This window comes from Callorhinchus milii, unplaced genomic scaffold (genome assembly GCF_018977255.1).
Source record: "Callorhinchus milii isolate IMCB2004 unplaced genomic scaffold, IMCB_Cmil_1.0 Scaffold1, whole genome shotgun sequence".
Classification (NCBI taxonomy): Eukaryota; Metazoa; Chordata; class Chondrichthyes; order Chimaeriformes; family Callorhinchidae; genus Callorhinchus; species Callorhinchus milii.
Genome location: NW_024704742.1, coordinates 2,770,126 through 2,787,565, shown reverse-complemented (window position 1 = coordinate 2,787,565; position 17,440 = coordinate 2,770,126). Strand labels below are relative to the sequence as shown.

Genomic DNA, 17,440 nt, shown 5'->3' with positions numbered 1-17,440 from the left:
GGCATCAAACCCTGTGACAGGCTTTGAAGATTTTCAAGGCGATGACAAATGAAACCAGAAGCGTTAAAAAACAGAATTTCAGAGGTGCGTTGCATAAGCACAACTACAAGCAGAACAGCTGTGTTAAAAAAACCATTGCAGTGGTGTATCGGGCTGGAATAAGTAATTTGACAGTTAATCTCACTTGCGCTACTTTAAATATCATGGAGTTATGGTCAATAGGTAAGTGGCTTCAGGGCTAAAATAGATCATCTTTCTCAGAGATAAGATGAACGTTAGCAAATTTCTAAAGGAGGATAAGATGTGGATTGGGAGCTGTAATGGCTGAAGAGATGAATTTCAGTGGCACATTTCAAGGACAATAGGAACGATACCATTGGCACCAGAGGCATTATATGAATTGTCAGAAAGCAGACAACCCAACAGGCATAAGACATGGTGGAGATTGAACATGGTGTGAGTCCATCAGAGAAAAATGGAGTGACGAATTCCAAGGCCACTCGCTCTCTTTGTGCTATTATCGATGGGCAAATTTTAGATTCTACATCTCTAACCTCTGGATCTCTTTCCCTCTACCTCATCTCCATCTGCCTTTAAATCTCGCCTTAAATCCAACCTCATCAACCATACCTTTGGACACCTCCCCTTCACCCCACTCTCGGTGTCAGACCCTGTCTCTGCAGAGCACGCCGAGATTTTATCCTGAATGAAGTGTGCCATAGAAGTGTATGTTGTTCTCGAGCATTTTATTCCACATTGTGTCCTCCTCATGGCCATCAGCAGGAGGAGCTGGTCAAGATCTCCGTCCCTGTTAACTCTTCTCCCTTCTTCCTTTTATGGTAAAGCATCTGATGCATTTTGCTTTGTCTGGACAGAGCAATTTCCTGTTTCACTCCCACATAATCCTGATCGTGTGTGAGTTTAGAGAGCGAGTGCGTGACGCTCTCTCAGCCACGCCCTAAGGTCCACTTGCGTTGCATCTTCCACAAGATCAAGATCTCCCTGATGAGCAATGTGGCTTTTACACAGCACCGACGACACCAGTATGATCCCATAACTAGGGTGTACCGAGAAGCGTTCTGCAACTGATCGCTTGGCAATTGTGTGCGCACTGACCATGTGCTAATGCACAACTGGTACAGCAAAACAATGGGTCAATCCAAACATCCCTTACGTTACACTACGTCATGCGCGGGAAGGTTGTGGGAATCCTGGCCTGTGCTGTCTGTGTTAGCCGTTCTTAACTGGGGCATTGGAATAGACCTCGGTGGACCTGGGTTATGGAGGCAGCAATCAGCCAGGATTGCCGTTCACGACCACAAGCCCTTGCTGCAAAGATGCACGTAAGTGGACCGTAGGGCAAGGCTGCGAGAGCCTCCAGCACTCACTGTCGAAAGGTCACACACGATTAAGATCACGCGGAAGTGATTCGGGAAACTAATCGTTCCAGCAGAACAGTATCCAGACACAGGCAAAATGAATCAGATGCTTCAGGATAGAAGGGAAGAGGAGAGGAATTTGGAGAATAAGTTAACAGGGACAAGGCAAAAAGCTTGAAAAGGCAAAAAGAAATTACCAGCGACAGATCTCCTCTTGATTTTGTTTAGAAATATACACTGTATTTCGGGTCATCGTATGATTCATAAAAGCAGACCTGTATTGCACAATGTGGTGTGTTGGCTTCAAGCTGATCGTATTTAAAGCGATTGAAAGTACTGGATAAAACGCAGAGTGTGACTGCCGCTTCTGTTAAAAGCTCCACAAGTCGCCAATCGGGTTTTACAATGTCAAAAGCTGCAGGCGATTGAGTTCACCGGCTCTTGAAATATGATGAAAAATATCGGCAATGTGAAGCTGCAAGCATACCATCACGAGCTGATTTATTAGAAGCTTTAGGCTACCTTTTCATGCTTGGAGGGGAAGGGGGGTGGGGGGGGTGGGGGTGGTGGGGGGGAAACGGGTGAGTCTGCAGCATGTTAAATGACTATTACTTGCTGATGACTGTCCTTACAAAGACAAAGTATTAGCAATTAGGCATAGCAGATAAAGGGAATTTTTGTCTTGTCTATTCATAAAGGACAAAATTATGAGAACGCTCAGGAAAATAAGCATCATTAGCGGAGTGAAGGGGATTGATTCCAGCCCATGTGGTGAATTAGTTGATTTGAACAAAGCATCTTTATGCTCCATTCGGTATTTTTAGCGATAGACGGTGCATAATCTCGAGTACGTCTCGTTTTTAGAGTAAAATTAAATTTTACATTTAGAATATCACGTTATTGATAATTTTAAATAACATCAATCATTCTTCTAGTTTATGTATTGTCCTGTCACCTTGGAAAGTGCTTTGCAGTAGTTACTGTTTTGGTGTTTGCAGGCGAGCACGGCAACCAATTTGCATGCAGAAATGTCCCACAAAACCGCCTGGAGGTGAATAAACAATTTAACTAAATGGCTGGCATTATTTCCACTCCCCGCGCTGTGCCCTCTCAACTGCCAGATCCTGCTGCTGCCATGAGAGGAAGATTCAGCCAGGGAGGGAGGGAGGGAGGGAGGGAGGCAGCGGACCGTAGTTGAAAATGGTCTCGAGCCGGAAGAAATCATCTGCAGGCCCCAAGTTGGCCATCCCTTCCCTAAGTGTCATCTTAGACTGCGTTTCAAAGTTCCTAACCTGATGCTTGAACCCACGACCTTCTGACTCAGAAGCAAGACAGCTCCCAATGGAGCCAGGCTGACCCTTGTCGAGTTTGGTACAAATGCACAAGGGCAAATTGTTTCAACTTTCCAAAACGGAACAAAATATCCTGACGTTCGTGTCATTAAATTTACATTTATTCCACAGAACACACAAACACAGAAGAGCCTCCGCTCTCTTCGTTTCTCAAAAGAAAACAACAATGTCCAGACTAGTATTCAAAATGTTTAGCACAGTAATCAGAAGAGGTGTTTTATTTGGGTCAGCCGACAGTCTGACACGTACAGAAACCTGTCACCATGCTTATGAGTTTCCAAACCATACAGAGTTCCATGCGTCCCACACGTACATTCTTCTGCTTATGGAATGAAATGTGCACTCTCTCTCTGGAGGAACATATCCTGCTTACATAATTCCAAAAAGTCTTAGGCACAGGCTGGCAAAAGCCATGTGTCCCCCCCCCGGAGGACTGAGCTGTCATCAGTAGTGCTTTGGAGTACTGTGGACCCACCTGGCTAAGAAACCAAACTACTGAGACCACCACAGAAGGTTGACTCGCTTCCAATATCCTGGTGTCAAGAATATCACCTTGGAGCCAGCTCAGCATCAAGGTGACCCCGTTTAGCTCCCCTCCACCAGAAGGACAGCAGTGCCAATGACCCCGAGGTAGGCTTGTGCACTGCTGATGTATGGTGACCTGATCAAGCTACAAGGATTTCTGAGCATGTGTGTCAACTCTTGCTTTAAGGATGCTCTCCAGAAACTGCCTCCTCTTCTCATTGCACCCATGAGCACTCAAGCCAAGCCCCAGCAACAAGCTATATATAACCATATATATATATATATATAAACACGAAGGTAAAGTTTTGTATACTGGATGAAATGGATGCTTTTCCTCTTATTAAAATTGCACGGTAATAGGGACTACCATCCACTGTGGGATAGTTTCCCCGAGCAATAGGAAACGTACAACAAAAAATCACTCCAGCCACCCCACAGTGCACGATAAAGCTATTGTTAGGTCAGTAACGTCAATGTTTCAGAAAGAAAAACGGTTCAAGCTGCATTTAGATCATTACAAGACACAGCAAGAGGCCTAAAGCTACACCGGGACGTTTAAGATCCACAGCCCCTGATTAAGTGCTGCGAAGCTGACAGCTCTCAGGCAGATAAACTGCTGCCAATTAAAGAGGTAATCATTAACAAAACAAATGCATCAGCCCAACAACTAGTTTCCAACTTTGTTTCAGTTAGATTAAAGTCAATGATTGGGGATGGAGGTGGGGGGGGGGATTGAGATCAAGTTCACAAAATTGTCCCATCAGATAAAATTGAACTTTCAAAGTCTTCTCTCAACTGTCCACAGGAATCTTAAGGAGTTAGCCTTGTCTGCCTTAGTGCAGTTCTTTGGGAGGCTAAGACACACATCACAAGCGCAGCGCACAACAAGTTCCACCATGTGCTGTTCTTTAGCACTAGTGATCTTTGGTTGGGTGTTTATAATGAGATTTCCCATGATAATCCTTATGGATCTCCTAAATTTTGCAGCAATTTGAAGATTATTTGAATGGATTTGTATTTGGAGTTGGTGGAAGTCGCTAAGAATTGGTAAGCGGTTTTGTTTTCCGATATTCCACAAAATTGGACAAAAATCGTCAAGGCTGAAAGTATTTTTTTAAAAAAAAGACAGTTTTTTTTCCTAGTGTCCGAAAATGACCGAGTTCTGGGTTGTCGGGTCACCACACGTCACACTGTGTGCGTAGCGCACGGGCAATATATACAAATAGGACTGCAATGCTGCTTGCAAACAGGGCACATGTAGGTAGTAATGTCCATGGAAACCTGACAACCTGAAAGTTGAACATTTTATAGTTAAAAATGTTAATTGGACACCCTCCTGAAGTGAAAAGGTGTGTGTAAATGTAAATTTGCATTGCAAGATAGCCACAAGAAAGTACATCTATACACAGAGTACGATTAATAGGTGCGTTGGGTTACCACAAAGAGTGATTAAAGCCAGGGCTCTGGACTCATTTAAGAACTTGTCGCTGTAATGAGAACATAGGAGGTTGGAAATTCTGAAAGCATGTGGTCAAAGGGGCCGAAGGGCATTCTTCGTCACAACGTCTCTTGTGATCTATAGACCATAACTGAGGTTATCATACAGTTTGCGGTGCAAACTTCAGTAAACAACCAATAACAGATGGCTGCATTAAATCCACCAAAAATAGATTGCGAAGCTTAATAAAGAAAAAAAACCCACTGTTGCTGCTTTCAACAGTTTGCAAGTCCGTTAGAAATCCCATCAATTTTCCATTAACAAAATTTATGATGTATTTGAGCCCGAGCAATTCAGCCTCCCGAGCTTGTAGGCATTGTTCTACTTGAAGGTCATGATTACACTCTCCAGGTGCTTCATTTTTATGACTAATTTTGTAACTAATGGAATGCTTTTAAAGCTCCATTGTGCAGAGTGCAATTTAAATCTAAGCCACAAAGAAGGAGAAAGCTTTTATCTAGAATGGAAAATGAGAAACGATCAAACATGGCACAAAGGGGGAAAAAAAATGCTTCAAAGGATCAGAGCTAACTTTACATCGGCCTTGAGCTGAACTGAGTACTTTTCTGGTCTGCGCGACTCACCTACTGGTTGGATAAACTGTCTGAATCTTGGTATCGGATTCAAGTAATGGGTAAAATCAATCTTAAAAAAAAAATTGATTGTTTACAAAAGCAGAATGGAAAAACGTGCAGATATGATAAAGATAAGCAAAAGAACCCGAAAACTAAACGCAACTTGATTCATGTCTTCCCTGTTTAAGTCTTAGACGTGCCCAGAGCAGTGTTTGTTGGCTCAACAACAGCATGAATTCATACAGCAACCCCCACATAACATAACATCTTGACTCAGTTAAGGTACTCGGAAGGGAACCGGGTCAAGTCTTGAATTAGAAGGGTTTAGAGATATAGGTTTGAGGTAAATAAATGACTGTGACAATAGATTAGAGGATGGAAGCCAAAGGTGAGAAAAAAGATCACTGATTGAATAACACCAGTTTGTTTTCCTTGTCCTCGAGCATGGGAGAGGTGCTTAAAGACATCCGCACATATATGTGTATATATATATATGGGGGTGAATTTCAAATCTGGGTCGAACATGGATTAAGAGTTGTGAGGGTGAAAAGTCATGCTTGAAAGAGGAACTCAAGGTTCTTAGAGCACTTTTGGCCATGCAGGAGATGTGAGCATTTCAGTTGAGTTCCGAGGAGATAGCAAGACCGAGGACATCAGCGGGTGAAGAAGGATTAGGAGCGAAAACCCATGAAACTAGGAGCTGTTGGTTTGATTTACTAGCGAAATGAAGAAACCGTGACTGGAACGAGCTGAAGCCTTTCATTTCTCCCAACTGTCACCAATTATCTCGACTGCCGTAACAACAATGCAGACGTACGCAATGTACATGTCGGCAGCGCACAGCAACACCGCAGGTGAGCTACATCCAGAACACGGTGCGCATTGTGGAACGCGAATTAAAAAGTGAACACGGTCCTCAAAAATAACACACAAGGTTATTACTTAATTTTGTGTTTTAAATCGAAAGCTCGATAGATACGCAGACTGCTTTGAGGCTTCCTCCAGGCGGGAAAGGTACTACACGAATGTAAATTGTTATTGTTGGTATTGCGATAAATGTGAACACGTTTGACGCCATTTCACTGACCCGTTATGGTTTCCTGATCATCTGATTGATACAAATAACCTCTGACCTTCGCAAACACAGGAATACAAATGCATCCTGACATCTCATTTGGGTCATGTTCAACCTGTGACTTGCGGCGTGAAAGTGTTTCCTTGTGATTTTGATCAGCTCCTCCTGCCCCACCTACCTAGTAGCACGATTTACAAACGCCGTAATGCCAAAGCACGTCTACAGCACAAAGAGCGAGGTGCGCGAGAAGGGGAAAGATTCAGAAGGGTTCAGTAACAGTGGCACATTGTTGTGTCAAGAAGATAATTAATGAACATAGTTTCTGATGGCAGATTCTTTTATTTCTGGTGGAGGGAGGGGGAAAGGAAGGGGTGGAGAGGGAATGGCTTCCTGGGCTAAATGGTGCATTTCAACACAGCAGAACTGAGTAAGTCAGGGAGGTATGTGCAGAGCTTCAATTTATTTCAACAGTTCACTTTCAGCAGTAAGTGAAAGCTTCTGTGGGATGAAAATTACAAGCTTTGGCCGAAGTGGTCAATTTCGCAAGATAATTCCACTGCCCCATTCGTAGCTCTTGAATTCCAGCTGTTTCTGATCCTCATGGAGCGAGAGAGAGAGAGAGAGAAAGAGAGAAAGAGCGAGAGCGTTAATCTTGTTGCTCCGCACTTGAAGATCCTTTTTTGGGGGAAAATAAGCATTTTATGAACATTGGAGAAATGAGCAGGTCGTCAAGAAAGGAACAAGTTGCTGGGGTCCAATATCCTGTGAGCCATAATAATATACGTTCAGATCTGGTGCAGTCATAGGAGATTCACGGCTTTCTCACACAACTACTCGAACAAACAAAGACACAAAGGAAGTGCCACATCGTGATCTTTAAAATCAAAGGTTGCGTGGAAGTTTGCCTTTACCGAATCTCACTCTTTGAAAGTCTGCTCGTTGTCAAATGAAGAACAGAACTGGGTCCGTAATCCACAGAAAACACTCTAGCACCATGTGGACGTCCAGTAACAGCGCAAGACATCATGTGGATGAACGTGAACACGTTTAACGCCATTTCACTGGCTGGTTATGGCTTTCTGTTCAACATCATGTGGACGTACAGTAACAACACAAGAGCTTGTGTTTGCAACTTGCGTAGCTCTGGATGAGCCACGAGTAACAATAATGCATCTTGGAGGAACACGCCTCAAATAGAGGTGAAGATGAGGAACAAAGCAACTTCAATAACATGTCCTTGTGCCCTGCTTCATCTGTGTGTCTTTTCGAGGGACGCGATGGAAACTTGTTTTGTCTTTGCAGTCTTTCCTCGGCTGCGTTGCTGACATTATAGTACGGGTCCCTTTTAAACAAAAGAGTGTATTTTCATAGAAACATCGCCTTTGCAATTTCAGGAAACTGACTATGCGTGACAGGCTGTTTCTCCCCTCGGCATTCTTGCTATACTTCATCTATTCATCAAAAGTACAGAAGTGTGTTGTGCGTTTGCTGTTATCTACTGCAGCGAACTCCAACACAACCAAGTTTCGCTTTCCATTTTTGATTTGACTATGTAGTACGTACAGGGAATGTTGCTGGCATCAGCATCATACGCATCTTCTGATATTTCTATTAATAATTTACAAAAGTACTATCTTTGGAAAACTTGCTCTCCCTATGAAGCTAATGTATTATAAGTTGTGGCAAACTTTGCAACTAAAACTGCTATTTTGTAAAACTTTTGAGATTTCGATTCCAACGCTATTTAGGTACGAGAGGGTAGAAATTCAACCTCAGTTTATGTTTGCTTTGTTTCCTAATATTTCAGAATATCGAGCATTTGGCAAATTCTTAATTCTCTAAGGTTCGGTTAAGAACTATCAAAAAAAANGTTCAAAGTCAACATCGGTTTCAACCAATGCTGCACACTCTGAAATGTTACGTAAATTGAGTAAATCTGGACCCCAATGGCATCACCCCCTCCTCCCCCCATAGTCTGTTAATTGTGTTATGCTAATTTGACCACTTTATGTATGTAAATCATGTTAATTAGAGAAAAAAACTTTTTTAAAGGACAAATGAGGCACAAGGGATTAAAATACCTCCTCTCTCCCTTTCTCTCTGTCTTTCGGTCTGTCTTTTTCATTGACCCGGTAGTAGCGTGATTCTCTACCAGGCATTGGTGAAAAGTGTCCCAAGCTATTAAAACTGCCCGGTTAAATGGTTAAATTCCAGTCACACCACAGTGCAAACTTTGGGGTCTTTGATGCAGTTGTGATGGAATTCTACCAACTTGTGGGTGCTTTTCTGTAGATATATGTAAGGTGGTGGTGGGTGGCTGATAGGGAGGGAAGAACAGGCTGGAAGCTCACTCCACAAAGTGCCAACAGATCTCCGTTGCTGCTGATTTTCAGCAACTTCAAACGTAGACTCAGCGACAGCAAGAATCTCCCGCGCGCGTCAGATACACGGCTAACCTCAAGCGTTCAAACACTTGGATTTAGCGTAGAGTCTTTTGCACTGAAACATCTCAAAGATCTTAAGAAAAGAAGAGTCAATTTGACATGTAATAAACGTTGTTAAGTAGGCAGATTATTTCTTCCCCCCCTCAGGATTCACGCATAAGGAGTCACAGTACTGTTACGCACCTGGGTTCAAAATGCTGTCAGTCCTTTGAAATGAATCAGTGAAAGGTTGTGAGGGGACAGACTGCTCCAGAGAAATCAGATAAACTCCCTGGAGGTTGAGCACATTTCAGTCAGTTCAGTAAGGTTACATTTGAGCGTGGGAGACGGGGAGGAAAGTAGGAATGGGTCGATTTCATCCTTTTCTTTCGACCCTCAGTAAAAAAAGGTGAGTTAGATTCAAGAGCAGCCCATTAGGTTTTGAAACAACTCGGACGGCAAATTGATGCTCCAAAGCTTGTTCAACAAGCCAGTCCGAAGCTTCCTAGGAAACAGAGTCAATTAAATTGGTGTTGACGTTGTGTGGCACCACTGGTGGCACAGTGTCTTGAGCTCTTGCTCTCAGCACGCTGGAAGAGCTGAGAGTATATTTAGTGTCGCTTCACAAGGAAGGAAAACAAGCCCCATTGACTGGTTCTACTGAGCTCAACTGGGGTTTGTTACCTGGAATGAGGGGAAATGAGAGAGCAGTGTTCAAGGAGAAGAACGCAGGAACACACATGAAAGAAAAGAAGCATTTCTGCCCATTTTACTCGGTAACAAGAACATAGTGACTCTGAGGTAACGGTGCACCGAACAGCAGTGAGAGATGGGTGTCTGCCACCTATTTTGTCAGCATCCAAGGTAGGGAAAGGTGATTTTCAGGTGAAAATCTCAAATCGCCTCATGCACAGAAGAGTTAGAATGTCGTTATCTGCATCAATATTTTGGTGAGAAACTGGACAGAGTTTGCGATGTCCTGTAAACTGCGACAGAAAACAAACAGGTCAAGAAAATGGAACGTTTTCTTCATAACACCTCCGAGGCCTCAAATACTCACTCGTTCCTCTTATCGTGTACTTCAAATAAAAGCAGAAAATAAAATGCGGTTCATCTCACCTTCAACGCCAACAATAAGACCTTTAAGTACTTGCAGATACTGATCTGAAAGCTTTTGGAATCATTTGGAACTGGGGACAAGCTAAAGCCCTCATGACCATGGCGGGGGTGGGGTGGGGCGGGGGTGGAACGTAAAACAAATGACTCTTGGATGGTTGAAATGTTATTAACTTGATCAAATACAATGCAGCCCATTCATTAGATCTGAAAGGCCCAAGGCACGGTTTGAATGGTTTTTGAACTGATTTATTTTTATCTGAATGATAATCTTACCACCAGGACATTCATCTGATGCCGGGCCTATTGTTTAGGTCATTTTACCGCACTCCGACCAACAGGCGAGCATTTTGCTGGGGGAACAGAGAAGTCCTCAGGATAAATTACACGGTCATTTCCCTGGAGGCTGCATATAGTTTTCGTGGTAGGCAGGAAAAGCCCAGAGGCCTAATTTCTCCTTTTATTGCTGGTACATTGGCAAACTGGCTTTGAGGTTACAGTGGCCACCCACGCACATGCCTCACCCAGAACATGGGGGCGATTTCCCACTGGGCGCTGTATAATAAGGTAAATCAGGCCCTTTTTATTTACCAAGAATCCATAAAAAAGCAGTTATTCTGATTCGGAGAAGGCACTAAAAAGCAAGCTACAGACCCGTCCCCTGGCCATTTTGGATTTCAATTTTTCAGCACGTTTTTCATGAAGGTAAAGAAATACAAAGCTCCGCAATTAATATTTCATTACTCAAGGAATCCGAGCCCTTGATTATCTTTTCTGCCTTCAGCTTGTACCACGAAGTCACATCAGTTAATAAGGTCAGCACACGTAGCTGTTAGAGTGCTACCCAGATAAAAGAATAATTTTTGTTCTCTGGTTCGTGAATATATATGTTACTTTCCGTACGGGTGCAGAATTTTTGTCCTTATGATATTCGGCTTTGGGATAGCACAGGAACAAAACAAAATCAGACCCAAAGTTTGCCTTTGGTAATGCAACACAAGAGGTTCAAACACCCGACTGACAAAAAAGGATTTTCGAGCCACAGGTCCAGATCAGATTAGCGCAAACTAGCAATTCTAGTTATGAGGATAGGTTTAAAATAAACATTTAATCTGTTTTCACTGGAACGGAAAAGAAGGTTAAGAGGTTGATCTACTAGATGTCTTAAGATTTCTGAAAGGCTTTGAGAGGACAAATCGAGAAAGATTGAAGCACGGTTGGTGAATCGGACTCATCTAAGTCAGAAAAGCATGATGCTGTAATGGAAAGACAGTAGTTAGGGTTTTGTGAAAGAATGAGATCATCCTTCATCCAAACCGCTTTGTGATTTTCCGATTATGAAAAAAGGAATGAGTCTGGTTTGAAGAAATAGCATCATCGCAGAGGTTCGGATTGATATTACAAAACTACATTTGCAGGTTGGATTATCTGTATTTCTAGATTGGATTACCTTGCAATCTCTTCTCTGTGGAACACGTTTAATGCTACAAGTGGAAACCTCTGAAATGAACGTAATGACAGGTTGCAGTGATTCCAGCTCACAGAGTAGAGAACTACAACAGGGGAGATTAGAAGGAGATTGTCTGACAGAAACATTATAAGGTTTTTTTCAATTCACACCGCCATCGAATACAGCCCCGAGTCGGTCGGCGCAGTGGAAAGAAACTTTTCCGTAAGTCAGTAAAAGATAGTTAGTTCTGAAAAGCTTTTAAAGGGGAAAAAAATAAAAGGACCGCACGGCACAATTTTTCCGATGAGCTAATGAGACGAGTTAGCAGAGCTAATTCATGTGTCGTCACTCCCAGTTAAAAGGGCCCCCCCCCCAAAAAAAAAGGAGCTGTGTCTTATCATCTGAACCTCGGAATACAGTCCAATTATACCCGCGGCTGTTAATAAACTTCTACCTCCTTGTGCCACAAGAGGCCATTCCATAACAAGCAGCACTCAAGAGGCGAAACAGAATGTATTTGCAATGGGTGATTCTCAGATCCCTTCACTGTAAAGGAAGGACATCGGGCAATTGTTTATTGAACTTCGTTGAACACAATCGACTTCTCTGATGTGTTTAAAGAGTTAACCTAATAACGCCCCTTGTCAAACGAAGACCGCCATCGTCCCCAGGGCAAACTTTCACAGGCCTCTGAGCGCAAAAGAAAATACCTTTTTTTGGTGCTGATATCCATCAGTGGATGCTGTGTCATTTTCTGTCATTACTTTAGCTGACGTGCGCGAGGACAGGAAGACAGATACGCTGACATACTTGCTAACCGCGTGCTGCGTAAATGGCAAGCCGGGGGGACGGCTTCAAAGTGGGAGAGAGGAACTTCATAACAGACACCCACCTCATGTCATCAATTACTGCTCTGTCGTTCTAATGACTCAGGAGAAATGGGGGGAGAGGCGACAATGGACACATTCATCTTTTGCGAGAATGCAGGCAGGGTGCAGCCATGTCCCTCTGTCTCTCCATCTCCTGACAGCCCAACAGTGAGCACGCTCGCAGGGTAGATCTGATACAGGGAATGTTAACTATCTATCAGTCCTTTCTTGTGAAAGGCACCTTGACTTGCAGCCCGCTCGGTATCAACAAAGACGCTCCCTGCTGTGGCACGCTGAGAGGCTGCACTTTATTAGACGACTTCGGAGACTGTGCAAACGTCTAATTAGAGCGGCTGCTAGTTAAACATAGACGCGGTTTACTCCTCAGTGATTTTTCCCTGTGCGCCGCGCAGCAAGGATGTAGCTCAATTATGCAGCGTCCTGAAGCATCGTTTCTGAATGCCTTTCCCCTCCCTCCATTTTTGAGAAAATAATCTTTCTTTCTTCTCCATATCGGACTCCTCCCCGCCCCAGCTTCACACACGCCTTTACATTGGGTCAAGATTCCTCAGGGGTGCCAACACCACCCCCCACCGCCACCCCGCACCGCCACCCACATCAATGAAAATGCCATCGCTTGAAATCCACGTGCTCTTTCCGAAGCACGGACATTAATAAACTTTCAAATAGCACATAAGTCTTAAGTTACAATTCTACAAGACTATTATTACACACACTGCACGTTTATACTTTGAATGGAGCCTGCAATCCTTGGACTCAGTAAAAACAAATAATGGACGGGTCGACGATGCTCGTGAAAGATTTGAGCGTAATTAATTGTTATAGCTCAGTCTGGAGTTCCCGCTCACCGCACAACGTTAAAGCACAACAGCAAAGAAACTGACTGCGGCTTGTCAAACACACACAAGATTTTAATGTGGACTGTCAGCCACACACGTCAGAGGATGGCTCTGGTCTGGCCGGTCAGGAACTTCTCAAAGTCGTTGGTGTTAGACTCGAAAGATTTGGCATTTGTAACCGATTCAATTTGATGAATGTACAATCATTATAATAATAATAAATGCATCTGATATATAGTCACGTCATTGAGACGTCTCAAATTGCTGCACAGGGTATACTGTAAGGGGAATTGACTGTATATTCTGTGGGTGAAACGCGGCAGCCAATTGTGCACAGCAGCGTCCCACGAACAGTCGTGGACTGAGTGACCAAATTATCATTTTTATGTTTTTGAAGGGATTATTACCCCTGGAAAGCAATCCGCCAATTGACTAACATTTCCTACTTACTATAAATAAACAAATGCGTGCAGAGTGCGGAAACTTGCCTAGGGTTTCACCTGGCCCGGGAATCGAACCAGGGGTCCTCTTGCTTTCGAGGCGAGCGAGCTAACCCCTACGCTATGGGACTCCACAGTACTAATCATCCTCACAGTTGATGGGGAATTATATAATCCTAATTGTTACTGGTGATAATTATTACATTGAATCAGTTATGAAATACCACATTATTTACCCCTAAACTTTTATCCATTTAAACATCCACATTAAGCCAAAACAGTTATGAACAACTCTAATAAGCTATAATCAGCCTGTCTCAGTTGTTAGCGCTCTTGCCTCTGAGTCAGAAGAGTTGTGGGTTCAAGCCCCACATCGGGACCTGGAATCTATATCGTCTATCCTGACACTCTAACGCAGTGCTGAGGGTCTACTGTTTTGTTGAAGGTGAGATATTAAACCGAGGTCTTGTCGTCTGTTCATGTGGATGTTAACGATCTCATGGTACCACTCGACCGAATAAAAATGATCATTCACTTCATGGCTGTTTGTGGAACATTGCTGTGCACACATTTGCAGCCCCATTCGCCACAAGATACAGTCACCTCACTTTACTGCGTATCTTGTGAAGCGCTTCGAGACATTTCAACGACCTGATACGTTGCTATATCAAATGCAAAGATTATTATTATAATGCAATATGCCGCCCCTTTCATAGACCTGGGTGCGAGTTTTCAAAATAGTGGATGTGAATAAAACCCATTATTGTTATTTTTTGCGCTGGAACTGTTGGTGGGAACTGTGGACACAGATTACTTCCTCAGTCTATGAAATGTTTTCAATGTTAACAGTCTTAAAGTAGCCCTGTTTATTGGTCGCTGCCAGAGCATTTCAATAGCCTATAAATCAAAGCTTTCAAGGCCTTCCCAGGAGTAGAAAACTAACCTTGCTGAAATACTTCAGGCAATTAAAAGAAACATTTACAGACACCGTCACAGAACAGGGCCTGCACTGTGAATTGTGGAAGCACAGACAATTAGGGAGAACTTAATTTTCTTCTGGATATGCTTTTGGTGAAGTTCAGTGTAAACATTAGTTGGTCAAGCCAACGGTGCACCAATCTTCTCAGACGGCTCTGGAACAGACATATGTCAGTCTGTTCTACTCTGGAAAGTCAGTGTCTAATCTCCTCTGCACTGTCAAAGGTCAGATGTATTCTCGTCCCCTCCCCTCATCCCTCACACCCTTCACAAAGATTGATAAATTGGTCCATGAAATCAAATAACAAAATATATATTTTTGTAATGGTTATAACCACAAACTGATGGCTATTTACCCAATGTTTTTTGGCACAGGGAAGATTAACCTGCACTCAATTTAGGTAACTTTTTAGATAGACATGAAGTAATGCGGGGTAACTGAACTGTGAGACGTGGGCCCCACACCTACAGACGATGGTACCAAGGGGAAGCATATTGATGGTACAAAAGGAGAGGACAGAGCTGTTTCTTTCTCAAGGGACCCTAGTTGAAATTAGTGCACGTTAGATCACACTGCATTAAAATAATTGGTACAAAGCTAGCCAAGACTACGCAAGATTGACATTGTTTGTGTCAGATTATACAAATAATAATAATAATCCTTGCATTTTGGAACATTGCCTTATCACATTGTTGAGACGTCTCAAAGTGCTTCACAGGATATACTGTAAAGTGAATTGACTGCATTTTGTGGGCGAAACACGGCAGCCATTTGCACACAGCAGCGTCCCACAAACAGTCATTGAGTGAGTAACCAATTTTATTTGCCAGGTCATTGGTGAGGACACTGGAAGAAACTCCCTCTTCTTTCGTGTAACGTCCACCTGAACAGGCAAAGAGGACCTCCGTTTAACCTCTCAGTGTTATTCAGCATTTGGTAACATTGAGCGAGTTAAAATCTCTGAGGGATTTCTGGCGTAAATGTTCCAGGACACATTATATTTACTGCCTAAATTAGCGATAACATTTAGAAGACAGGTACTATGCAATATCTTTTCATATCACTGATGCCACCCACACCAGGTATTAATGGTTCAATTGTCACCAAACCATTAATATTTATTGACAGTGGTAAAAACGTCAATAGAGGTGATTGTGTAAACACCACTAATTTGAAGCAGGGACCGACGTACACCAATTAGGGTCCATGTAGACCAATGCCGCTATTAAAATTGCTCTGAGAATTACCAGTCAAAACGAACAGCCTCGCTTTAGTTACAAGTTTGAGTTCTGTTTAACTGTGTATGGAATAATTTTTTTTAAAAAAATCGTTTCCATTATTTTTCAACCAACTCGCACTTCGGAGAAACAAATTGAGACCTGTTTAATATGGCTGACCCAGATCTGCGCTCTTCTCACTTATCCACCATAAATTATTCTCATAATGGGAATCGTCCATCATTTCTATTCCTTGACTGCTATCTTTATTCCAGAAGTTTACAGATCTAAAAAATATCAGAGCAACTAGACTCACTTTAAATACGAAAGTGATGTATTTTTAAACCACGTTTTCTTAATATAGGTAAGAACAACTGGCTGAAAACAAGCTGCAACCTATTTAAGTGTAACCTAAAAAAAGAGGATAGCATTTATCATTCATGACAGGTTTGCATGTGTGTTGAGGAGGGGTGGGGGGAAATCAGGCTTTCTAAATGTATTTCTTGGCAATCTTCCCCACACTGTAGGTTTGGAGCTCTGCAGCTGCAGTTTATAATCTGTGCAATAACACCCCCAACAGCTGTGTGGATAAAAGCCGTGCTCGGGGTGAAGGGCCGTGGTGCACACTGCAGGGTTTGTTTGACCTGATCTTAGCTTCAGTAGCGATTGAAGGGCCAAAATTGGGACCCTGGCCAGTGATGGGAAAATCACACAGGGCTCCTGCCCTCATCACTGAAGCCCCGTAGCTGCACATCCTCTACGAGTAGATGTTAGAACGAGTCAGACTTGGCGGTCACTTCCCCTCACACGAGTGAATAGCCTAATAGCTGAGGTCCTGGGGAACTCTACCCCAGTAAAAGGAAAGTGGAGTCAAAAGCCTTCAGGGGAGAAGAGAAGCACGGGAAAGGGAGCATCTTTTTTTCAACAGCAAACAACGACTTGCATTTGTGTAGGGTCCTTCGCGGGTGAGAGCGTCTTGGAATGCTTCACCACGGTGGGGTTGGAACCCACACGTGCGTGGGTACACTGCGCAAGTAGAGGGTGAGGGAATGGGTAACACCGAAGATGTTACATTTTGGTACTTCATAATCCCGAAGGGCTTCAGTACAAGCTTCCACTCAACCCCGAGGCTGGGAGTGTGTGAACCAACCCAGAACTTGAGCGCTGAAAGTGAACCATTGGACCTACGGCCCATTAAATTGCTCTGCTGATTTCACCTCTCCGCCCCAATGCAACACTGATAATACCCATGCATCATGCAGAGGTTTACAAATGTGGTGCCGCCGCCAGTTTGCCACGGTCCAAGCAGAATGTTCTCGGAGCGGTTGAGATTATGTCAGTGCCGGGGAGAAGGATGAACTGAGGCCCAAAGCACGCTTGAATGTGTCTGAGAGGATCGGTCATGAAGCAGAGCGTTCATACACAGTGTTATTGTTGGATTACCGCTCCAGGATCAATTTTTCAATTGCGAACCTGTGCCGTCAAAATTAATCAAAATGACAAGGTTTTGTTCTCGTCACTTTAAAGTCTCCCTATATGCGTACTATTTCTAATTCACGGTGCATCATCAGATGTAGCTGCTGTCTCTGAAGCCTGTGATATAGTTCATATATGAAAAAAAGCATATGGGATATACTGACACCGAAATTATGAACATTTAATGCATTTATTTTCCCCCCACA

General features: G+C 43.2%; 1 protein-coding gene across 1 annotated transcript in view; it reads right to left on the bottom strand.

Moving 5' to 3' along the window:
- The window catches only part of stpg2 (sperm-tail PG-rich repeat containing 2), a 290,142-nt gene that overhangs the window by 161,031 nt on the left and 111,671 nt on the right, over positions 1–17,440 (bottom strand). The gene's annotated exons all lie outside the window — the stretch shown is intronic.